Source organism: Arvicanthis niloticus, chromosome 5 (assembly GCF_011762505.2).
Source record: "Arvicanthis niloticus isolate mArvNil1 chromosome 5, mArvNil1.pat.X, whole genome shotgun sequence".
Taxonomy (NCBI): domain Eukaryota; kingdom Metazoa; phylum Chordata; class Mammalia; order Rodentia; family Muridae; genus Arvicanthis; species Arvicanthis niloticus.
Window position 1 is genome coordinate 94,921,220 of NC_047662.1, and position 26,060 is coordinate 94,947,279.

At 42.6% G+C, this 26,060-nt stretch overlaps 1 long non-coding RNA gene across 2 annotated transcripts; it reads right to left on the minus strand.

Moving 5' to 3' along the window:
* Positions 1–906: 906 nt before the first annotated feature.
* Positions 907–26,060, minus strand: LOC143442449 (uncharacterized). Of its 2 annotated transcripts, XR_013110677.1 has the most exons (6): positions 25,278–26,060; positions 8,659–8,749; positions 8,299–8,367; positions 7,206–7,303; positions 3,359–3,571; positions 907–2,029 (listed from the first exon to the last, which is right to left on the minus strand). It is a non-coding gene; the product is annotated as an uncharacterized LOC143442449 (long non-coding RNA). The 2 variants fall into 2 exon arrangements; XR_013110676.1 differs by lacking the exon at positions 7,206–7,303 and having other exon boundaries at positions 25,278–25,623.

The following is a 26,060-nucleotide window of genomic DNA, read 5'->3' on the forward strand; positions in this document are numbered from 1 at the left end:
GTGATACTGTTTAATGGAGACATAGGGCATGTGGTTTTCACCTGCATAGTAGCTGTTTGAGCCCAACCACTGCTAAAAATAAAGACTGGCTTTTCATTGTGGTTTCTAAAGATTTGCAGTTCAGCTTATATCTGGCCCCACCTCCTATCAAACAAAATCCACTTGTTCATTCTGGAAATTAACTGAGACTCCTGTTGAACTTATTCCAGGGCTAACTTCTGAAACTTCCTTCTCTTGAATCTTACAAGCAAATGTCCCCAGAGAATAGTCATTAAACTACCAGCCAGCAACTCTCTTCATGAGGATGGATAATTACATTAGGATTTAAGCTGTTGCCCAGTTGGGATGTCGCATTGTGTTCGCACTTAAGTTTCCATAGTGTCCACAAGCATCGAGGAAGAATGTAGGGATTGATTTCCCTTGCTCTCCAGGTGAACAGGTTTGGACCCAGAGATGTTAAGCAGGTCTGAGAAGTGGAAAAGGCAGCAAAGAGCTTTATGCCAGGGCAGAGGCCCATTTAAGTGCTGAGCAGGGGGCTGTAGCAGAGCTGAGGTCCTCGTCCCCTAAGAAGTGGCACAGGTTATGGGGTAAAATCCCCAACAATCGTGCTCATCTTTCAGAATTTAAATTCTGATCATTAGGCTTAAGAAGCCACTGAGTGTATCTACGTTGGTAGACCAGTTCGAATGAAAGTACTGGTTCCGCTAAGGCTTCCCAAAGAGAATTTTGTCATCTTCCATTTTTTAAAATTCTTCAAATTTTATACAGGTTCTTGACACACTGCCCAGGGCTTTACCTCCTAAGTGCTGAGACTATAGACATGCACTATGATCAACTTATCATTCTCTTTTGAAGTTTTTTTTTTTAAAGATGACTCTTTTTGAATGTGTGTGTGTGTGTGTGTGTGTGTGTGTGTGTGTGTGTCTATGTGTCTGTCTGCCCGCACACAGACACATACATATCCATGGAAGTCAGAGGCTTTGGGTCCCAGAAGATCCCCTCGAGCTGGTGTTCCAGGTCCATGTGAACTAACTGACCTGTTGTTGGAGTCAAACTAGGGTCCTCTCTGAGCCATCTCTCAAGCTCTGTCATTCTCTTTATGTATGCATTTTGTCTTACAGCATCCCTAACACCATTACCATATGTACACACTTAGATTATGCAACATCAAAACAAACTGGAGAGCATCACTTGCTGACCCTGTAGGCAACCCTAGTCATGGGTGATGCCAGAGCTTACACTGGTTTCAGATAAAGATAAAGTAGGGCTACCCAGCCATCTCAGTCCTCACTAATAAACTAGGTACATTGTAGTGCTCATTCCTTCGCTTTTTCTTGGCTTGTCCTGGCAGCTCTAAACAGGCTGTGGAGCCCCCAGAGACAATGTTTGTAAGAGATTATCACTGAAGCCCCAGGAAGATGTGCCAACACCTACAGCCCAAGAGAAGTCAGTCTTGAGGACCAGTGCCTTCAGCACACTGAAGACGAAACTGTAACAGCAAAGTGAAAAATAGCTGTGTACAAAAGGCCCTCCTTGTACATCCCCCTCTGCAGAGGGGGATCTAAAAGGTGTTCACCACAACCACTTCCCACTCCTACTGTTCTCTCCTCTCCCTAATTTTCTTTAGTCCCATTTTTCTTTTTCAAATCTACTACCTCCCGAGGTAGTTCCATTGTAGGCCCTTTTACTCTTAAATGTTTGTTTGTTTGGGTTTTTTTTAAATTCCTTTCCTAGATATCAGGTATGACAAAGCCATTTGTAAAACACAGAAGACACCCCCCCCCCTTCCCGACATGGACAGCTTATGCTCTGGAAGAAGATGGAGACAAAACTGAAACAGCAAAGGAGAATTTCCAGCAGTGACTAAGAGACATGCAGGAAGTGGGTTATATGATAGGTTGACCAGGAATCGAGGGGTGGGTTTAAATTAAACTTACAGTAAATGTAAGGGAAGATGTAGCCAAGGGAAAAGCTTTCCAGACAATGCAATGGTCTTGAAATAACAACTACGGTAGACTTCTTCAAGGACCTGAAAGAAAGCCAGTTTGTTCAAGTTTGAGGGTAGTAGGATGCAAAGCCAGTGTGTACAGGGTTCAGATCGAATCATGTCTGGGAAATCTTGACACGGGTGGTTTTTATTCCAACTACAGTGGGAAAACAGGTTGTGGCAAGTTAATGAATTATTTTTGCAGAACATGGACAATCCTGTGCATCCTCTACTCCAGTCCTGCAGATTTCACGGCAGTGAAGTTTATAAGAGAGACATGATGTAAGAGTGTAGGACATGTGTGTGTGTGTGTGTGTGTGTGTGTGTGTGTGTGTGTGTGTGTGTGTGAGACAGCAGAGAGAGTGCCTCACACAGCACCTTCGTCGTCTTCTTTTTTGACAGCTTAAAGCTATGCTGTCCCTACCTATGTCATCTGTCCACTGGTTCTTTTCGATAAATTCATCACTTGCTTTGGGGTTTTCAGATATTTTTCCAAAGATACTTTTGGAAATCATTTTACTTTATACGATGTTTCTGTAGGTTGTGAATGATATTAGAAAATTACACAGTGACAGTCCACAGTGATTCTGCAGTTCAGATACTAGGATGATATCTGTCGAGTGCAGAGTTTTCCTGAGGAGACACATGCATGCGTGCTTGCACGCACACATACACTCACACACATGCACACAATGCACTCTTCCATTTACCCCATCAGCCCCAGAAATGCAACCCACAAGCCAGAGTGATTACAGAGTGAAACAATGAGTTTTGATCAGGGTCACTAACAGGAGTAACAGGAGTATAGGTGATGAGTTCCTTACTGGTGTAAGAATGACTCAAAGGAACTGGATAAATGGCTCAGCATTTAAGAATACTGCTCTCTCAGAGGTCCTGAGTTCAATTCCCAGCAACCACATGGTGGCTCATAACCATATGAAATGGGAGCTGATGCTGCCTTCTGGTGGTGAATGAAGACAGCGACAGTGTACTCACACATATAAAATAAATCTTTTTTTTTAAGTGACTCAAAAGCAGCTGCATCTCAGACAAGCCCACCCAACATGAGTGACAACTCAGTAGAGTGGCTTCCTGGCATCCCTAGAGCTGTCTGCACAGCTTGCGGATCTAAGAGATCTCCTCTCCGCTGCTCTGCTGGCCAGGCTCCTACCCCAGGAGTTGTTTACTGCTCGCATAGATTAGGAGAGTGGTGCTCCTAAATCTTGCAGGTTTCAATTTTCCCAAACAGGGAACTTTGTTTACCTCCTGAGCCTAATGACCCCACCCCCACCTCTCCACCCCACCTCTCTGAAGAGATGTTTCAATTTGGAGAAAACTGTTGTACAGGACTCCCCCTCTTCTGGCTCTTACCATTCTCTCCAGCCTCCTGTTTGACAACACTCTCTGAGCCTTGGATGGGATGATAGAGGTGTCTGTACATGGCTAAGCATTGGGCCTCTATGCCACAGCAATAGTCACTGGTTCTCAGGAGCTTCAGCAGTGGTTGGAAGTCTGTATCATATGTCATCTATTGCGGAAGACAGTTTCCTTCCATAACTGATTTCAGAGAACAGCAACAGAGATCTATGGGTGTAAGCATAAGTGTTTGCAAGGCAGTTTGATTGGCATACCATATCCATTAATCAAACAATCCCTGTGACTCCCCACACTGGGCCTATGACCTCTCCAGACACAGGGTTTTGCCCTGGCTTACAATACCTGAGAACTCCCTCCAATAGAGCTGGCCTTAAATCCATTCGAAAACTGGATAGTACTGATGTCTTGCTACTATTACACAAGTAGGCATATTCTGTATGCATTCTGTACTACAGCATGTAGGGTCGAGAGTCAAGCAGGAATGTTAGTGACAGTTCTCCCCAAGAAGCCTGTATACCAAATACTAACCACCTTGTGGCACTATGAAAACCAACCCGTAAGGAAGGAGCTTCCAGGTTTACCTTCCATGCCCCAAAGCCAAAGCATGAGGTGTCTTCAGTCATATGAGCTTACTCTCTAGGTCTGGAATGCCACTAACCATGGTGACAATAGCCTTCAGATGGTTTGTGAGGCATCAGGGGCATCCCTAGGGAGCTAGCCCACTTCTGGCACTGGGCCAGTTTTCATTTGATGTCCTTAAAGCCTTTGGGAGAGCCTGTTTTCATCTATTTATTGTGCTTCATAAACGCTTTATCTGTTGTTTCAGTAACCCTATTAAAAAAAATAAAACCTAACCTAGACCCAGGAGCTCATAAGGTGCCGGAAGTACCACTGTGCTTGGTTGTCTTCAGCTCAGTTCTGTGCATCAGTGATGTGTAGTGGTTACCCCTGTCATTGGCAGTTAGTTCTCTGTGAGTGCCCATTCATGTCACTGAGTTCAGTAAGACCCCTGATAGTGTCTTCCCTTGTTACTAACATGCATGGAAGTGTTTGCAGATGGCCCATGGCAGTGTCCACTCAGGTGAAGGCATATTTGTATCCCTCACTGACAGGCCTGGGCTCTATATAATTCATCTGTTAGTCTCTTACTGGGCAAACTGATGTATGTATGTGTCCCATCCACGTCTGTTGTCTCTATTAGGGCAATGAGGACACATTGCTCTTTAGCCAGACCTATAAAGATCTTAGCCTGTTCAAAAACCTCTTGAGCTTTACAACCCCATATAGCATCTCTCTGGTGCTTCTGTCCTTCTTAGAAAGGGGAACAAAATACTCACAGGAGCAAATACGGAGACAAAGTGTGGAATAGAGACTGAAGGAAAGACCATGCAATGACTGTCCCACCTGGACATATACAGTTACCAAACCCAGACACTATTGTGAATGCCAAGAAGTGCGTGCTGACAGGAGTCTGATATAGCTGTCTCCCGAGAGGCTCTGCCAGAGCCTGACAAATACAGAGGCAGATGCTCACAGCCAACCATTGGACTGAGCACAGGATCCCAATGGAGGTGTTAGAGAAAGGACTAAAGGAGCTGAAGGTGTTTGCAACCCCACAGGAAGAACAATAACATCAACCAGCCAGACCCCCCAAAGTTCCCAGGGACTAAACCACCAACCAAGGAATACACATGGAGGGACCATGGCTCTAGCTGCATATGTAGCAGAAGATGGCTTTGTCAGGTATCAATGGTAGGAGAGGTCCTTGGTCCTGTAAAGACTCAATATTCCAGTGTAGGGGAATTTGAGGGTGGGGAGGTGGGAGTGGGTGGGTGGATGGGGAAACACCCTCATAGAAACAGGGGGAGGAGGGATGGGATAGGGAGTTTCTGGGGCATGGGAAGAGAACTGGGAAAGGGGATAACATTTGAAATGTAAATAAAGAAAATACCCAATAAAAATAAATAAATTTTAAAAATCATAGAGATAAATAGGAAAAAAAAAGACATACAAATGACAGGCAACTTGGGCAAGGCAGTGTATGAAAATATGCCTATATCTCAGGAGCCCCAAGTATAGCTGCAGCTGGGGTTCCACTATCCCTTTCAAGGGCACACTCTCAGTTGTCTAACTTTTCTTCCTGAGGCCAATTTTCTAAAAGTATCCTCCATCCCCGAGTGCCACAGGCTGGCAGCCAAGCTTCTAGCACATACACTTGTGCAGACACTTAAGATCCTAACCATACTAATGTACAGTGTTTAAAGTTACATAAATAAGAAGAATAACATCTGTGTGTGATAATTGAAAGATTATAGATTATATATTATTCTTCAAGGAAATGCATCAAACAGCCACAGATTACACTTAGTTTAGCATTTCATCTTAATGAATGCTTACGTACTGTTAGAAACATTCAGTCACATGATTCAACCTTTCTGTTTCTTCTTTCCTTCCTCCTTTCTTCTTCCTTCCTCTCGCTCTCTCTCTCTCTCTCTCTCTCTCTCTCTCTCTCTCTCTCTCTCTCTCTCTCTCTCTCTCTTCCTGTCTTGTTGGACTGTTAGCTAAAGCATTTCAGTCTGCAGGAATACACTCCAGTCTTAGTGTATTCCTTAAACAATCCTTAGAGGAATTAAAATATTAACTACTGATTTTAACAAAAAGCACCGTGGGAAGAGCTGTTTCAGTCAAATCCCTTATTATCACACTAAAATCATTAATTTTGATACTGATGCAGACACACATTAAAATTCAGAATTGTATCATTAGCCTTTAGAACAAGTTTATTTCCAATCTTATATCAAAGGCACTTGGTTGGCCTTGTCTCACCCATTGTTTACTGGGTATGTTTACTCAGTAGATTTACTGAAACTTATTTTTGGGACATCAGGATCACAGGGTACAGACTATAAATCGCCTCAAATTACCAAAATTTTAGGTATTTTAGGTGACTCTGCTACTCCTTATTGCTTTCTTTTTGATATTGTATTTTAATTGCATTTCTCCCTTCCATTCCCACCCTCCAAACTTTCCCATATGTTCCCCTATTCAGGTTTATGGTCTCTTTTTTCATCTTTTGTTATTGCATGCATATGTGCATTTATGTATACATATATATTTCCAAACATAACCTGCTGAGTCCATATAATGCTACTCATATGTATGTTTTCAGGGTTGTTTGGCACTGGACAACGAGTTGATGTGGTCTTCTTGAGGAGGGGCCCCTACTCCTGCTCCCAGCTTCACTCAGTTGCCTGTAATTCTTTGTGTAGGGCTGAAGTTTCCTGGGCTTTTCTGGTGTAGTGTGACACATTCATTGGTGTTCTCCTTCTTCGGCTCACATGTGAGCAGTACCATGCTGGTACTGCAGCTCTTCTGTTGCTAAGGATAACATGGCCCACTGAAGTCTTCCATTAACAGACTTCTTATTTTATTTTCTGAGACAGTAGACTATTACTGTTTTGGATAGAATCAAAACCTCCCAAAACTTACCCAAATATTCCTAGGAGCCTGAAAAAAAAAAAAGTACATCTTCGAACTCATAAAGAGGCTTCCTAGCTGTAATCATTACAGGGCAGCTAGCTGACATTTCCATCTCTCGCTCTGCCTCAACTCTGCATGCCATGTAATCCTGAGGGGGCTCCTTTCTTGCTTCTGCTTATAGTTGCCAAATCTTGGTATGTATGTCAAGGTGGGTATCCTTTCAGTCCCTCCTCAGCTACCAGTTCTACAGGCCAACATAAGCCATAGTGTGCTGTGACCACATACCAACATCTCAGTGGTACCACAGCAAAGCTTGTTTTTAACTGCCACCAAAACCTAATACGGATCTGGGTGACTTTACCTCAGGCATTTTCCATGTACTTGTTGAGTAATGTTCCTTCCACTATGTTCCAACTGTCTTATCAGGAACATGAAGCTTTCATGGTCAATTAATTAAGGCTAAAAGAGATAAGCAGATCTTTGTTTCAGACTGTAAATGGCCAGAACTAAACACCCAGCCTTGCTTAACTGCCAGAGAGCCAGTTGCAAGAGGTTTCTCTGTGGAAGACAGACTTGGGTACCTGCTGATACCTACTTTAATGTTCTAGGGCATGTGAGAATGCTTTGTCACCTGATTTACCAAGTCAGCACTGCTTATACCTAATCATCCTGATTAGCTCTGGATTTCAATCTTGATTTCTATAAGAGCTTCAGTGTAGTGGTCTCTAAATCTGCCAAAATGAAAAGCCTGGTTTTGCATCTTTTAATGAAATTTCAAGTCATCTCTTGAAGCCTTCTTAAAAGGTCACAAAGACACTGTGATCATATTCATTGATTGGTTCGTACCTTCTCTAGTGATCGTTTTACATGAAAGGACAGATTTAAGGAAAAGGAGGAGGGAAGAGAAAAGATTTTAAGACCCAGCCAGCTAATCAATCGATGATACACACTATCAATCACAAGAGTCTATTGATTAATTTTGTCGATATATAACCACTTAATCGAAGTTGCCTGTCTGTTTGTTTGTTTGTTTGTTTGAGATAGGGTTTTTCTTTGTAGCCCTGGCTGTCCTGTAATTCTGTAGATGAGACTGGTCTTAGACTCAGAGATCTGATTGCCTCTGCCTCCCAAGTGCTGGAATTTAAGTTGTGCACCACCACTACCACCCAGCTTTGAAGTTGCTTTCAATTATAAAAGTCTTACCCTGTTCCTGGCTTTTCTTAACAGCTTTACATGGGGACAAAAGAACCAGAAATGTGTTTAAGGGTACATTCTTCACAAGTTACATTCCAATTAAAAATATGTTCAAAGGTGTGTTTTAGCACACTCCATGTAGTAAGCAGTTTGGGGATTATGGGAAGAAAAGTGAAGAACCCCAGCTTTTATACGTTTGAGATTCCCAAGTGATGCTCTCAGCCAGTGTCAAGTATTTTCAAAAAAGCAACAATACAAACCTGGTCCTGAGTGAGCAGCACTCTCAACCCAGTGATGTGCTTGCAGGATCCCTCAGGTCTTCAGCATTTCTGCTGACATAAAAGGAAGTAAGAACAGTAGACAAATGTTACAGCAGATCTGCTGAAGTTGCTTATGAAATACTGAGGTACATAAAGTAGAATTTAGACTATAAAGGGCCACTCAAGGATAAGTAGCTACTGACCAGACTTGTTAAAAGCACAGGAAGTGTACACCTCTATTAAAGTTTAGGTTGCTGGGAAAATGCTAAGGCCATCAATTAGACCTATTTCTATAGCAGAAGGAGACATCCCTGGATCACATCTGGCTGGACAGGCCCTTTCTCATATCAAAGAACATACCTCTCTCAGGCAGGCAGAGGGGAGTGTCAGCATTAGATCACAGTGGCCACAGTTCTTATCCCAGCTTTTTCATTAGGAAGGGCATCATTCTCTAAAGAAGGCAGAACAATGGAGCTTAGATAGTAGTGAGTGCTGTTAAGTGGAACACATCTCTTAAGGTGTGTGGACAGCTTGTTGGCTGTTTCTGATGCTGAATTAAGAGACATCTCTGGAGTAACAGTTTACAGGGCTGTGAGTGGGATGGGTGAGTGAACTGTGTGAAAATATAAAGTTTAAGTTCCCAGACAGGGACAGCATCAACTGCGATGAGGTCCTGAAGTATACACTGTCTGGCCTATTTAAGGAGAATAAGGTTAGTATAAAGGGAGAGCCATCAGAAGGGGTAGGCAGAGCAAGCTCTTTTAGGCCCCTTATAAAGTTGGTATTATATTCTAAGTGTGACAGAACTGTTTAAGGAAGGCGACAATGTTCTGAACCCTGAGTGAGCCTCAGAAGGAGATGTGGAGAAAATGTCTGAGCAAAAGCTGAGACCAACATTCTCATCTAGCCTCTTCTAGATGAACACCAGATTTCCTCAGTTTCAACCATAGAATATAAAAGCAGAAAGACAACCACATTTGTGCTAGAATTCAAGGTAAGAGGACAATTGCTTGCTTGTGTGAGTTCATGGAAATTTCTGCAAGATATAATATCAATTGCAAAAACAATTTGGAAGAGGCCTGGACTTCAGCATAGTCAAGCCACTTACATAGGGGCCAAGGTGAGAATGGAGAAAGAGGGTCTAGGAGCCTATCCAGGTCTCAACTAATTACTCTGGGACAATTCACCTCATAAGGCACCTCATACAAAGCAAGTTCTTTCAATGTTACTTTCTGGTAGTCTGCTTGGCAAATATCCAAGACACTGCCTTGTGGTTAGTTGTATGGATTCAGCCTTACATGACTTGAGGCACGTTGAATCTCAACACTGTCATTGCCTCTGTAGCCATGGTCAGGTTTTTCCTACATAGTTTTGCAGAAAACTATTGTAGACTGTCTTTGGCTACTTTATGGAGTTTTCTTTCTTCTACCCTTCTCCACCCTTTCAAACTACTAGATAGGAGAGAAAAAAAGGATAGCAAGAAAAGGGGACAGTGTTGTCATTAGACTACTTCCTGCTGGTTAGGAGTGTTGAGTTTTTTGGGGGCAAGTTTTATCTTGGTCATCAGGTTATCTAATTTCTTCTTATTTTTTCTTTGTGCATGGCTACTAAACAAACTACTGTGACCAACAGCAACAACAACATGTTCCCCCAACCCCAGGGCCCTAGCATTTATATAATCCCTGAAAAGCCCTTCGAATTCTAAATGTTACATAATCACAGAAACTATTTGCCACTAGTAAAATCACACCCTTGCTCCAGCATGAGGCAAATCATAGTCAGCTGCTGTTAATAATCTGAAGCAGCTCCATATCCCACACCTTGTGAGACTGAAACACATATTCTTATATTTCTGTGTGCTTTTAAGAAACCAAAACTCCAAAATTGTCACTATAATCTACTATCTATCTATCTATCTATCTATCCATCCATCTATCTCTCACCTATCTATATCTATCATCTATCTACATCTATCAACTATCTATATCTATCTACCATCTATCATCTATCTATCTATCTATCTATCTATCTATCTATCTATCTATCTATCTATCATCTCTCCTACTCTGTTAGCGCTATATATAGACTAGCACCAGGAATGTTCCTGACTCACTGATTTTAGCTAATGTAAATCAGGTACATTATGGGTAGGATGAAGTTACCTTTGTCCTAACCAATAAATACTTCTTTCTGATCCAAATTGTAGAAGTTTAGCAGATCTTTCTGCTTCCCCAAATCACGCCTGTGAGAGTAAAACCACACTTCTCAGCAAATTGCACTCTCTGTAAAGTTGGGTCTATCTCCTCTTCAGTCTTACTGCACCTTGAAGTCATTTCTCATGTATAGTGACTGAGTTGTTTCAGAACACTGATATCCAACAAAATCAGCTTCCCCAGAAAACAAAAACAAAAGGAATAGAGGCATAGGCTCAGCCATTTTGGTTCATACAGCAAGGAACCAATCAAAATTTCCCGTTAAACAAGTGAATTTCCCAGCCACTGCTTCCTTTGGCTCTGGCTTTCTTCACACCATCCTTAGACATTTGATTCATGAATTGACAAGAGAAAACTACATTTAAATCAAACTTAGGGCATGTATCTTTCTGGTGGAGGGGAGAATACCACTCTACAAAACTCCTTAGTTGCTAGCAAGATAGCCAGAAATTACTCCTGGACTCCTTCTATCCTAGACTGTACAAATGCAGGGTTGCAAATAAGATGAAAGGATGCAAGAGATGAAAATGAGGCTTAATTTAGAAACCAGAGAAATGTCTTCCAATGGAATATAATTGCTTTTGTGAATAAGAGAAATTTTAGAATATCCCTCATGCCTGATTTTTCCAAGATGTAAGAGAGTTTTACAACTCAGATTCAGGGTATAGTCATGAAACATCAGTGAAAGCAAGATCTAGAACCATCTGTTGGCTATGATATGGAGTGTTGGATATGTTTGAGTCTCAAACTTCTGAACTCCATCCTGCCATTTCCTTTCAGTACCTTGGCTAACAGCATCATTTAGAATTCAGAAAACACCTTCCGCCCCTCGCCTGGGCCTGGTGCCCGAAGCAGACACCCACCTGGTCTGCTCTTGTGTATCCTGAGACATCTTAGAGGGGCCACTGGACCCAGAGCAGCAGGTAAGAACACTCACACACTGCCCTACTCCCGCCCCAGAGGCATAACTGGGTGCAGGGAATGCCCAGGTTCCAGCAGACACCCAAACCCCACCCCTGTGGAATTCCACTCCCCTTCTCCCCCTTGCCTGGGCCTGGTGCCTTGTATCCCGAGACATCTTAGAGGGACCACTGGACCCAGAGCAGCAGAGGCATAACATCATATCTGGAGACATCCTTGCGGGGCCACTTAACTCAGGGCGACAGACACCTTAGCCGGAGACATCCTAGAGGAGCTACTGAACTCAGATCAGTGGGCACCCATATCCTGAGACATCCTAGAGGAGCCACTGCACTCAGAGCAGTGGACATCTTATCCTGAGACATCCTAAAGGAGACACTGCACCCAGAGCAGCGGACACCTAGCTGGTCTGCTACGGTGGAGACACCATATCCTGAGACATCCTAAAGGAGCCACTGTACTCAGTGCAACTGGAGATCAGGATTAAAAGATCACAAAGACATCTAGACCCTGGGGAGTTCAGACATAAGCAAGATAACTGGAAAGGCAGACTCCAGACAGAGACAGTGAGTGCAGGTAGCACTAGAGTTAACCAGATGGCAAAAGGCAAGCACAAAAATGTAAGCAACAGAATCCAAAGTTACTTGGCATCATCATAACCCAGTTCTCCCATCATAACAAGCCCTGAACACCCCATCACACCGGAAAAGCAGAATTCAGAATTAAAATCACTTCTCATGATGATGATAGAGGACTTTAAGAAGGACATAAATAACACTCTCAAAGAATTTAAGGAGAACACAGGTAGCTAGGTAGAAGCCCTTAAAGAGGAAACACAAAAATCCCTTAAAGAATTGCAAGAAAACACAACAAAACAGGTAAAGGAATTAAACAAAGCCATCCAGGATCTACAAATGGAAGTAGAAACAGTAAAGAAATCACAAAGGGAGACTACCCTGGAGATAGAAAACCTAGGAAAAGATCAAGAGTCATAGACACAAGCATCACCAACACAATACAAGAGATAGAAGAGAGAATCTCATGTGCAGAAGATACCATGGAAAACATTGACACAACTGCCAAAGAAAATACAAAATACAAAAGGCTCCTAACCCAAAACATCCAGGAAATCCAGGACACAATGAGAAGGCCAAACCTAAGGATAATAGGTATAGATGAGGGTGAAGACTCCCAACTTAAAGAACCAGTAAATATCTTCAACAAAACTATGGAGGAAAACTTTCCTAACCTACAGAAAGAGATGTACATAAATATATATACAAGAAGCCTACAGAACTCCAAATAGCCTAGACCAGAAAAGAAATACCTCCCACCACATAATAATCAAAACATCAAATGTACAAAACAAAGAAAAAATACTAAAAGCAGTAAGGGAAAAAGGTAAAGTAACATATAAAGGCAGACCTATAAGAATTACACCAGACTTCTAACCAGAGACTATAAGAGCCAGAAAATCCTGGTCTGATATCATACAGACCCTAAGAAAACACAAATGCCAGCCCAGACTACTATACCCTGCAAAACTCTCAATCAATATTGATGGAGAAACCAAGATATTCCACAACAAAACCAAATTTACACAATATCTTACCACAAATCTAGCACTTCAAAGAATAATTGGTGGAAAACCCCAACACAAGGAGGGAAACTACAACCTAGAAAAAGCAAGAAAGTAATCTTCCAAAAACCCCAAAAGAAGATAGCTACACAAACATAATTCCACCTCCAACGACAAGAATAAAAGAAAGCAACATTCACTTTTCCTTAATATCTCTTAATAACAATGGACTCAACTCTCCAATAAAAAGACATAGACTATCAGACTCGATACATAAACATGACCCAGCATTTTGCTGCATACAGGAAATGCACCTCTGTGAAAAAGACAGACACTACCTCAGAGTAAAAGGTTGGAAAACAATCTTCCAAGAAAATGGTCTCAAGAAACAAGTTGGAGTAGCGATTCTAATATCAAATAATATCAATTTTCAACCAAAAGTACTCAAAAAAGATAAGGAAGGACACTTCATATTCATCAAAGGAAAAATGTACCAAGATGAACTCTAAATTCTGAACATCTATGCCCCAAATGCAAGGGCACCCACATACATAAAAGAAACTTTACTAAAGCTTAAAGCATACATTGCACCTCACACAATACTAGTGGGAGATTTCAACACCCCACTCTCAGCAATGGACAGATCATGGTAACAGAAACTAAACCGAGACACAATGAAACTAACAGAAGTTATGAAACAAGTGAACTTAACTGATATCTATAGAACATTTCATCCTAAAACAAAAGAATACACCTTTTTCTCAGCACCTCATGGTACGTTCTCCAAAATAGACCATATAATTGGTCACAAAACAGGTCTCAACAGATACAAAAAGACTGAAATATCCCTTGTACCCTATCAGACCACCATGGACTAAGGTTGGTCTTTAAGAATGCCAAAAACAATGGAAAGCCCACATACACGTGGAAACTGAACAATGCTCTACTCAATGATGACTTGGTCAAGAAAGAAATAAAGAAAGAAATTAAAGACTTTTTAGAATTTAATGAAAATGAGGACACGTCATACCAAAAACATGTGGGACCCCATGAAAGCAGTACTAAGAGGAAAACTCATAGCTCTAAGTGCCTACAAAGAGAAACTGGAAAGAGCATACACTAACAACTTGACAGAACACCTGAAAGCCTTAGAACAAAAAGAAGCTAATATACCCAAGAGGAGTAGACGGCAAAAAATAATCAAACTCAGGGCTGAAATCAACGAAGTTGAAACAGAAAGAACTATACAAAATATCAACAAAACCAGGAGCTGGTTCTTTGAGAAAATCAAAAAGATAGATAAACCCTTAGCCAGACTAACCAAAGGGCACAGAGGCAGTATTCAAATTAATAAAGTCAGATCTGAAAAGGGAAACATAACAACAGAAGCTGAGGAAATTTAAAAAAATCATCAGATCCTACTACAAAGGCCTATACTCAACAAAACTGGAAAATTTCAATGAAATGGACAATTTTCTAGAAAAATACCAAGTATCAAAATTAAATCAGGAGCAGATAAACAATCTAAAAAGTCCCATAACCCCTAAAGAAATAGAAGCAGTCAGTAAAAGTCTCCACACCAAAGAAAGTCTGGGACCAGATGATTTTAGTGCAGAATTCTATCAGACTGTCCAGGAAGACTGAATACCAATTCTCTTTAAACTATTCCACAGAATAGAAACAGAAGGAACACTACCCAATTCGTTCTATGAAGCTACAATTACACTCATACCTAAGCCTCACAAAGACCCAACAAAGAAAGAGAACTATAGACCAACCTCTTTTATGAATATTGATGCAAAAATACTCAATAAAATTCCCACAAACTGAATCCAAGAACACATCAAAACAATCATGATCAAGTAGGCTTTATCCCAGGAATGCAGGGATGGTTCAATATTCGGAAATCCATCAATGTAATCCACTACATAAATAAACTCAAAGAAAAAAACCACATGATCATCTCACTAGATGCTGAGAAAGCATTTGACAAAATTCAACATCCCTTCATGTTAAAAGGGGTTTTATAGGAAGGAGAAATGTGGAAAGGGGATGGCATCTGAAATATAAATAAAATATCCAATAAAAATCATAAATCATACATAATAATAAGAAAAAAAAGTATTGGAAAGATGAGGAATTCAAGGCCCATACCTAAACATAGTAAAAGCAATATACAGCAAGCCAGTAGCCAACATCAAACTAAATGGAGAGAAACTTGAAGCCATCCCACTAACATCAGGAACTAGACAAGGCTGCCCACTCTCACCCTACCTATTCAATATAGTACTGGAAGTCCTAGCCAGAGCAATTAGACAACAAAAGGAAGTCAAAGGGATACAAATAGGAAAGGAAGAAGTCAAAATTTCACTATTTGCAGATGATATGATAGCACACATAAGTGACCCTAAAACTTCCACCAGAGAACTCCTAAACCTGATAAACAACTTCAGCAAAGTGGCTGGATATAAAATCAACTCAAACAAATCAGTAGCCTTCCTCTACTCAAATGATAAACAGGCTGAGAAAGAAATTAGGGAAATGACACCCTTCACAATAGTCACAAATAATATAAAATACCTTGGAGTGAATCTAACCAAGCAAGTGAAAGATCTGTATGACAAGAACTTCAAGTCTCTGAAGAATGAAATCAAAGAAGATCTCAGAAGATGGAAAGATTTCCCATGCTCCTGGATTGGCCAGATTAATTTAGTAAAAATGTCCACCTTCCAAAAGCAATCTATAGATTCAATGCAATCCCCATCAAAATTCCAAATCAATTCTTCATAGAGATAGAAAGAGCAATTTGCAAATTCATTTGGAACAACAAAAAACCCAGGATAGTGAGAACTATTCTCAACAATAAAAGAACTTCTGGGGGAATCATTATCCCTGACCTCAAACTGTACTACAGAACAATAGTGATAAATACTGCATGGTACAGAGACAGGCAGGAAGATGAATGGAATAGAATTGAAGATCCAGAAATGAACCCACACACCTATGATCACTTGATCTTTGACAAAGGAGCTAAAACCATCCAGTGGAAAAAGGACAGCATTTTCAACAATTGGTGCTGGTTCAACTGGAGGTTAGCATGTAGAAGGATGCAAATCAATCCATTCTTATCCCCTTGTACAAAGCTCAAGTCCAAGTGGATAAAGGACCTTCACATAAAACCAGATACACTGAAACTAATAGAAGAGAAGGTGGGGAAGACCCTCGAATACCTAGGCACAGGGGAAAAGTTCCTGAACAGAACACCAATGGCTTATGCTCTAAGATCAAGAATTGACAAATGGGACCTCATGAAATTGCAAAGCTTCTGTAAGGCAAAGGACATTGTCAATAAGACAAAACGGCAACCAACAGATTTGTAAAAGATCTTTACCAATCCTAAATCCGACAGAGGGCTTATCTCCAATGTATACGAAGAATTCAAGAAATTATACTCCAGACAACCAAATAACCCTATTTTAAAAATGGGGTACAGAGCTAAGCAAAAAATTCTCAACCGAGAAAACTCGAATGGCCAAGAAGCCCCTTAAGAAATGCTCAGCATCATTAGTCATCAGAGAAATGCAAATCAAAACAACCCTGAGATACCACCTCACACCAGTCAGAATGGCTAAGATCAAAACCTCAGGTGATAGTGGATGCTGGTGAGGATGTGGAGAAAGAGGAACACTCCTCCATTGTTGGTGGGACTGCAAGCTGGTACAACACTCTGGAAATCAGTCTGGCAGTTCCTCAGAAAATTGGACATACCATTACCTGTGGATCCAGCTATACCACTCCTGAGCATATACCCAGAAGATGCTCCAGCATATAACAAGGACATATGCTCCACTATGTTCATAGCAGCCTTATTTTTTTCCAGCCAGAAGCTGAAAAGAATCTAGATGTCCTTCAACAGAGGAATGGATACAAAAAATGTGGTACATTTACACAATGGAGTATTAGTCAGCTCTCAAACATAATGAATTCGAGAAATTCTTAGGTAAATGGATGGAACTAAAAATTATCATCCTGAGTGAGTTAACCCCATCACAAAAGAGCATACATGGTATTTACTCTCTGATAAGTGGATGTTAGCCCAAAAGCTTGGAATAACCAAGACTCAGCTCACAGACCACATGAAGCTCATGAAGAAGGAAGACCAAGTGTGGATGCCTTGGTCCTACTTAGAAGGAGTAACAAAATACTCAAGAGAGCAAATATGGAGACAAAATGTTGTAGTGAGCCGCTGTTTCAGTGGCTACACATTTGCATTTCCAAGATGGCACTGGCCGCGTGTCTTCTCCAGATGTAAACAATTATCTGCGCAGTTGCTAGGCAGATAGGCGTGCCTTAGTCACCGCCAATCCCAAGGCATAATATTGGGTGGTGAGCGAACAGCCAATCAGAAGTGAATACGTCACTCTAGACTGTACTTAAGCCGGACCCCTTCCTCAGTTCTGCTCTTCCGCGCCTCTCCGCGTTTCCCACGTGTGTGAGAAAGATTAAAGCCTCGTTTTTGCAGTAACTACCTGATCTCTGCATCTCTTGATTTCTCCGCGGATGCAAAGCTCGAAGGGGGGCGTGTTAGAAAATGTGGGACAGAAACTGAAGGACAGGCCATCTGGAGAGCATTTCACCTGGGTATCCATTCCATGTACAGTCAGTAAGGTAGACACTGGCGTGAATGGCAGGAAGTGTATGCTGGCAAGAGCCTGATAGAGCTGTCTCCTTAGAGGTCTGCCAAAGGCTGACACATTCAGAAACCGTCGCTCACAGCTAACCACTGATCTGATCAAGGGTCCTCCAATGGAGAAGCTAGAGAGAAGACTGAAGGGGCAGAAAGGGGTTGTGGCCCCATGAGGAGAGCAACAATACCAACCAACCAGAGCTCCCCAAGGTCTAAACCACCAGCCTGGAAGGACATGGGTAGGGACCCATGACTCCATCTGTACATGAAAGGGAGGATGGTCTTGCTGGGCATAGGTGGGAGAGGAGATTTTTGGTCCCATGAAGAATGAACACTGAGTTGGGGGGGGGGGAATTCGAGGGTGGGGAGGTGGGAGTGGTGGGGTAGGTGGGGGCACATTCTCATAGCAGCATGAGGAGGGGGGATGGGATAGGAGGTCCCTGGGTGGTGGGGGGAATGGGGGTAAGTGGATAAAATCTGAAGTGTAAATATATCCAATAAAAATAAATTTTTAAAAAAGGAAATGACAATTGAAACATGAAATGAGTAAATAAATAAATTAGAATAAATTTTAAAAAATAGAATTCGGAAAACAAACAACAATAGAAAACAAGGCAACCCCCCCCCACCCACCAAAACCCACCAAACCAAACCAAAACAAAACAAACCTCACCCTAAACCATGTTATGATTTCCTTAAGCTCAAAAAAAATTTCCTAGATGAGTCTTTTTCTGCTCAAGAGGCTACACTCTGGTTCTTAGTCTTCTAAGCAGCTTTTTCAAGCAGTGGGGAGAGCCAGACCAGCAATGCTATGTGTCACCTGCATGTGCCAGCACCATGGGAACAATGGGTGCAATTGAGTAGAGAGCAACTGGAAAGCAGACATCTGAAAGAAGAGATTTCCCAAGACCAGCAGACACCAGAGCCTTAAGCCACTCCTTCTCACTGGAAAGACAAATGTTCCTTCAAGAGATCAACAGAGAAGACAGGGAAGAAGACCTTGAGCTCCCCCTAGAGGGCAAAGCAGATCACAACATTTCTCCAGAAGGACCTGTCCTGTGTGTAATGACTGTGTCTGTCCCTCAGGAGGTATTAAATGCAGTCTCTTTACACCACTGACCAAAACAAGTTAGGTGACAGCTCATCACTCTGTTACATGTGTGAGTTCCTTGAGGTCAACAAGACTGTCTTTAGGTGTCCCCATCTATCACAATGGCATCTGTAACTTGAAGGGCCTTGTTTTATCTTCTGATGTTCTTATTTCTTCTCCAATTTTTATCTCCATATATATAATAACTAACAATTTATAAAATCTTAGTGCACTTAGTATTTGTAAGTCTATGAAGGCAGATATCTTTGTCTGCATTTTCTAGAGAAAAAAAGAACATTTAGTCTCTCCCTGGGAGTGAGCCCCAGGCCCAGTCAGGAAAGAGTTGCTTGTCCTTGCCTTACGAGATTTTTACCGTATAATCACCCAGGGATCCACACCCAGAAGGGCTCAGTGTTTGGTTTGTGCTCTGCTGTTGTCATCTTGAAAATATATTTGAATCTGTGTTAAGAAAGTCCAGCTGGGTGGTGGTGGCACACACCTTTAATCCCAGCACTCTGGTGGCAGGAATAGGCAGATCTCTGTTGAGACCAGCCTGATCTACAGAGCGAGTTTCAGGATGGCCAGGGCTGCACAGAGAAACCTTGCCTCAGAAAACAATGACAGCAACAAAAGTTCAATGGGACAATAAAGCATGCATGTGAACAACAAAATGAATAGGACACGTGTCTGTCACTCCTTGATATGGTTGCATGTAGTCTTGGCAATGTCTAGGAGTACAGACTTTCCCCAGCTCATTAATAGATGGGCGTTTAGGAAGAGTCTTAAGTAAGGATTTTTGGAAAGATACTGATAATATAGGCAGACCAAGTTTGCAGTTCTAGCTAGGTATTGGTTACTTTTCTGTTGCTGTGATAAAACACCATGCCCAACTTAAAGAAGAAAAAGTTTATTTTGACTTAGGGTTCCAGAGGGGTAAGAAGAGTCCATGATGGTTGGGACAGCATGGAAGCAGGTGGCAAGCATATCGGCTGGAGCAGTAAGCTGAAAGAAAGCACTTGCCTTGGACCACAAGCATGAAGCAGAGATGGCAAAGTCTAAGTGTGGTGTGGTCTTTACTCTCAAAGCTCACTCCCGGCAAAATGCTTTGCATAAGGGAAGTTTTCTGAATAAGCACGCCTATACCAATGAGAGTGGAACAGAGATGTCACCAGTAGAACAGAACCAGGGTAGTTCCTAAAAGGCTTTGCTCCCAGGTCTGAGTTTGTATTCTCATTTTATACTCGAAAACTATAAGGTGGGTATAGGAATGCTTATTCAGAAAAAGTGGTAGTCTTCAGGTCATTAAGGCCAGTGACCCATAGTTTCATCTGTTTCCCCAAGGTCATTCTGTTCAGGTAGCAAGTGATGCCATGGTTGGCAAACAGGCAGCACAGTAGTGCTTTACGTAAATCACTAAAAAAATCAATAAATCAGGGTGTAATAATTGGTTTTCTCAACTTACCCTACTTTATTCTCTCCTCTTCACTTTCTTTTTAAAAAAGATTTTAAATATCTATATATTAGATATGGATATAGATATAGATATAGATATAGATGTAGATATAGATATAGATATTAGCTGTCTTCAGACACACCAGAAGAGGGCATCAGATCCCATTACAGATGAGTGTGAGCCACCATGTGGTTGCTGGGAATTGAACTCAGGACCTCTGGAAGAGTGGTCAGTGCTCTTAACCACTGAGTCATCTCTCCAGCCCTCTTCACTTTCATAACCTATTATTAATCTCTATTGAAGAAATGAGTTGGTACTCTTGTGTAGCATCTGTTGGTTCTCATTTGTACCTCTAGCCTTAATGCCTTTGAATAACTTTTTTGGCATTTACTCATCCGATCCCTGACTGATAATGTAATAGAGAGCTGGTTGTGCTGATTTTGTTGGATACCCATTGCAATGGAACTGGTGGTCATGGACAGTGATGGAGCCATTCCGAGCAGGGTCTAGTAAAAGCACAGGAACTCTATTGTTTCTTGAATCTAAGGGATATAACTATAACCATTTCTCCCTTCCTGAGAGTACTTCTGTAGTGAGCCGCTGTTTCAGTGGCTACACACGTGCATTTTCCAAGATGGCGCTGGTCTCATGTTTCCCCAGCAGTAAACAATTATTCTGCGCAGCTGCTAGGCAGAAAGAGCGCCAAGTCACTGGCCTATCCCGAGGCGTAATACTGGGTGGTGAGCGAACAGCCATTCAGAAGTGAATACGTCACTCTAGGGTGTATTTAAACGAGCCTCTTCCGGTTTCTTCCGTCTTTCCGCTTTATCGTGTGGAATAGTAAAAGGTCCTTGTCACAGTACACCCGATTACCGCCTCCTGTCTTTATTCGCGGGCGAAAAGGGATTTTGGGGGCGCTCGTTACATACTTCTAAGTTGGGGACCAATAGCACTAGTCTTCAAGTGTCTCCTTGATAGCAGGTGTAAATACCCTTGGTGCAGATGAAGTATGTACTATTAGGAACTACTATATTCATTTATTTTATTTTCTAAAAAATCTAACTACATACAGCTCTTTTTATTTCCCACACATTGGGCTTTTCCTATTACCTGAACAGAAGGCCCAATTACATATGTCCCCTTTGTGTTGTTAGTCAGGCTTTGGTTTGTCATCTCTACTCCAGTGTGAGTGACCTGGCTTGCATGTAAGCATATACAACAGTGCTGACCTAGTTTAAGGACTCATGGCTAGCATTTGCTAACAAGAATACATATTGAGGGTGGACTTGAAGAATGTGAGGAGGGAACAGAAGGGTTCAGGTTGGGGGAGGATGGAGGGATATGGTACTGGGAGAGATGACGTCTTTTGAAGGGCATTTCATGGTAAGATAGAAGCCTAATGCAATGGAAACTCCCAAGAATCTACGAAGATGTCCCTACCTAAGAATCCTAGTAATGGAGGGTATGGAGCCTGTACTAGCCATCTCCTGTAGACAAGCAAGGCTTCTAGTGAAGGGATCGGAATATCAACCCAGCTGCAAAACTTTCAATAATGTGTCCTGACTGCAAGAAGTGCAAGGGTTAAGATGGAGCAGAAACTAAGAGAGCAGACAGGCAGTGTCTGGTCCATCTTGTGACCCATGCCATGAGAGGGAGCCCACCCCTGACACTGCCTAGATGCCCAGGTACCAGAGGCTAGATAGCCCAGAGATAGAACCAAACATGAATGGCAACAACAATAATAACAGAAACAACAAAACAACAAACAAATAAACAACAGTCAATGACATGATTCCTAATGATATTCTGCCATACTTATAGACTGGAGCCTAGCCCAGTTGTCATCAGAGAGGCTTCACCCAGCAACTGATGGAAACAGACACCCACAGCCAAACATTAGGCAGAGCTTGGAGAATCCCACAGAAGGGAAGGAAGAATTGTAGGAATTAGAGGGGTCAAGGACAGCACAGGAAAAGCCATAGGATCAACTGACATGGGCTCAAAGGGGCTTAGAGAAACTAAGCCACCAACCATGGAGGCTACATGGGACTGTCTTAGGCCCTCTGTACATATGTTACAGCTGTGTAGCTTAGTCTTCTTGTGGGACTCCCAACAATGAGAGCAGGAGCTGTCTCTGACTCTGTTGCCTGCATTTGGGACCCTTTTCTCCTACTGAGTTGCCTCATCTAGACTTAAGAGGAGAGGAGCTGCCAAGTCTTACTGCAAGCTGAAATGCCCTGGCTGGTTGATATCCATGGGAGGCCTGCCCTTTTCTGAAGAGAAACAGAGGAGGAGTGGATGAGGGAGGGGAAGCAGGGAGGAGGAGAGAAGAGCGGGTAAAGCGCAGTCAAATAAATATGTAAATAAGACCTGAGGGAGTGGTGAGGATAACCTGAGAAGGCCCTTCCCATTTTGGGTCCAGACTTCCCATACTGGGAATTTTACTCCAACTTATTCCTGGGTATTGGGGGTTGTTGGGGGAGAGCATAATTTGAGTAGCTGAGCAATTCTTTGTTCAGGTCAGCCAAGTCTCTCAAGAACTACTGGAGGCAGGGGTGCCCATAGTCTCAGAAGTCCCCCTGATCGTTTGAGAGCAGTGGAGATGGGCAGCCAACCATGAACTCAAAAGGAGAGTAACCACATGTATCAGTCCAGGTTCTTCAGAGTAACAAAACTTATAGAATGAGTCTCTCTCTCTCCATATATACATATGTGTCTATATATGTCTATATGTTTGTCTATGGCATATGTCTCTCTCTATATACATATATATCACTTTTTATATACATATACATGTGCATACATCTTATGTATATATACATACATGGTTTTTATTAAAATGGTTTATAGGCTGTGGTCCAGCTAATTCAACAATAACAATGAAGCTGATGTCTCAGCTGGTCTTCAGTATATGCTGGCATTCTGAAGAAGTAAGTTCTGGTGAAAGAATGGACTTGCTAGTGAGGGCAAGAGCAAGCCAGCAAAGAACAAGGCTTCCAGGAGATGGTATAGCCCATATTAGTGGTGAGTCTTTCCACCTCAAAAGATCTGGATTAAGGGTTGTCTTCCTACCTCTGAGATCTAGATAAGAAGTGGATTATTCCACTTCCAATGATTTAATTAAGCAAAAATTCCTCATAGGTGTGCCCAGCTATGGGGTAGGGGGTAGATAATTCCATATGTAGTCAAGTTGACAACCAAGTATAGCCATCACACCACATACATGGGGCACACAACAGACACAAACAGTATACGTGACAGACTTTCTGGCCAATGAAGTTCTGTTCCTTGAAAGGGTTTTGTCAATGTCACTTTTACTACTACTCAACCTCTTAACCTGGCCTGAAGATTGTGGATGGTACCTCGTGTTTAAGGTCCAAGTTACTTCTCTGTGAGAGTAGGAAAAGCTGCTATCCAACCTGAAGATGTACACACAACCAGCAAGTATCCATATTGTCTGCTGGGTGTCAGTAAAGACAACGTTTCATTGCTCAAATGGGTAGGACCCTGGTTTTGTGTCCGCATGGGGCCCTTGGGTCCCTGCTTGGGATTGTTCCCAGTACACTATAAACAGGCTTTGCTAGCTTGTGGGGTCAATGTTAGCAACCTTGGGGCAGCCAAATATCTGCAACAATTCTTAGCAGGCAGTTTTTACAGATGAACTAAATCCTCTCCCCATCCCCTACCCACCCAAATCCATACCCTTTCTCTCCATCATTAGAAAACAAACATGTATCTAAAAGCCAATAATATACCCAGCTTTTTACATGAGTTCTGGGGCCTGAGCTCAGGTTCTTATGGCAGGGCGAACCGTTTGCCAGCTGAGTCAACTCCCAGCATTAGTTTACTGTCCTTAATAGTGCCACGTTTCCCTTCCTTTTCAACAAAAGCCCCACTTTTTTTTTTGCACCAGGCTTCGCACACTTTGTAGCTTCTTCAATTACCATACTACTCTATGAGTTTTGGCCATGTCTACCTCAAGAGAATGAAGTTATACCATCTGAAGGTAAAGAGATGTTAGTTCCTGGTTGATTCTCCTCTCTTGTTTTCTAGACTTGTTCCATTCCCACAGTCACAGGGGAGAAAAAGGAAAACAGAGCCATGGAAAGACTATTCTTCATCATTTCTTCCTCATATCTCAACAGCATCACCCTACACCTTCCATCATACACACACACACCACACACACACACACACCATGCACACATGAGTGAGTGTGCAGACACACACACACACCATGCACACATGAGTGAGTGTGCAGACACACACACACACCATGCACACATGAGTGAGTGTGCAGACACACACACACCATGCACACATGAGTGAGTGTGCAATTGAGACCCCCAACTCTTCCCACAGGCTCATTTTTATTCTTTCCCAATGTCTCAGAAATTAATCACCTTCCCTTGAGCACACTGGCAAACCTCTCTCTTGTCTCTCTTAGGGTCCTCCTCCTACAACCTTAGTAAGTAGTGAAGAGAGAAATTAAAATTTCTCTGTAATATCACAATGCTCACGGAGGAGGCCACCCTCTGGTCACAGGAATCCTCAAGGCTTCTGAGAGTGACTTGCTGCTAGCAGAACAGGTAGCTCTGGCATGTAGCTTAGTTAGGTGACGTGTTCAACGGTGCAAAGTTTGTTTAAAGGTGCAAAGTTTGTTTAAAGGTGCAAAATGTGTGTATAACACACACACACACACGCACGCACACACACACGTGCATGTGCATGCATACTGGCAACTTCTCCAAACTTGAGGGAATGCACTGCACTTTGTGGAGATTCTGGAATGGAAATCTAAATCAGTTACCTCTGGATCTAAACTGACAGGGAGTGCCACGCTGAGCTCTGAGCTCTGTCTGCATCTGTGACATAGCCTTCCCTCCCTAGCAGACCTGTGTAAGAGGGACTTTTTCAGAAACACCACAGGCAGCTGTCCTCCTTGCCTCCTAGGCGGTGGGGAGCATGAGAATGTGCATTTTGGCATCTAAGAGATGGTTTGGAGGACAGTCTGAGGCCCTAGAAACATGACTTACCTTCCTACAAGGTTAGCAGAAGCTCTGAGAAAGCCATTTGTTTTCTCTGACTGGGACACTGCAGAACATGGTGATCTTGTAATAAGTGTCTGACTATTTTAGTCTTCACACTCTCTGGAGTGCCAGCTTTAATCTTCCTCCTTGGAATCCAGGGAACTAGATTCTCACCTTGGCTAGTGATTCCAGTTCAAGCCACCTGGAGGAGTAGCAAAAGGAGCCGGCTGGTCCTGCCCTAGGTCTGGGGTGGGAAACAGGTTGATTCAACAAGGACGACTCCTCCCCTCTTCCCCACACCAGGTGCTACTGGAGCAGGGGAATAGCCTTCAGGTCATGGTCATTCCACGTGCTCCTCACCCACACGCTGGGTGCAGTAGGGAAGCAAATACTCCCTGGCTCCCTGCCACAGAGACAACTTGTTCCAGCTTCATACTACACCCCATGAGACAGGGCAGCAGGGCACGGAGCAGGCCTGGAAATCTCTGTGCCACCCAGGCTGTGTCCACGCAGTCTGGCTGCTCTCCCCGGGTGGCGGAAGTCAGCCTGTCTGCCTGCTTGGCAGGGTGGCAAGGTGGACGGGTAGCCCTTCTGCTACTTAGTCATCTTGTGACTCAGAAGCACAGACGAATGGCTTAAATTCATGGTCACCCCTCCCCCCGCCATTCCCCCTGTCCTTATTTACGATTCCTCACTGCTCTTCGAGGGACATCTTTGGGAGTGTGGGAATGCAACTTTGAGACGAATTCAGATCCGGCTTAATTCTTGTCCAAGTCACATGGAAAAGAT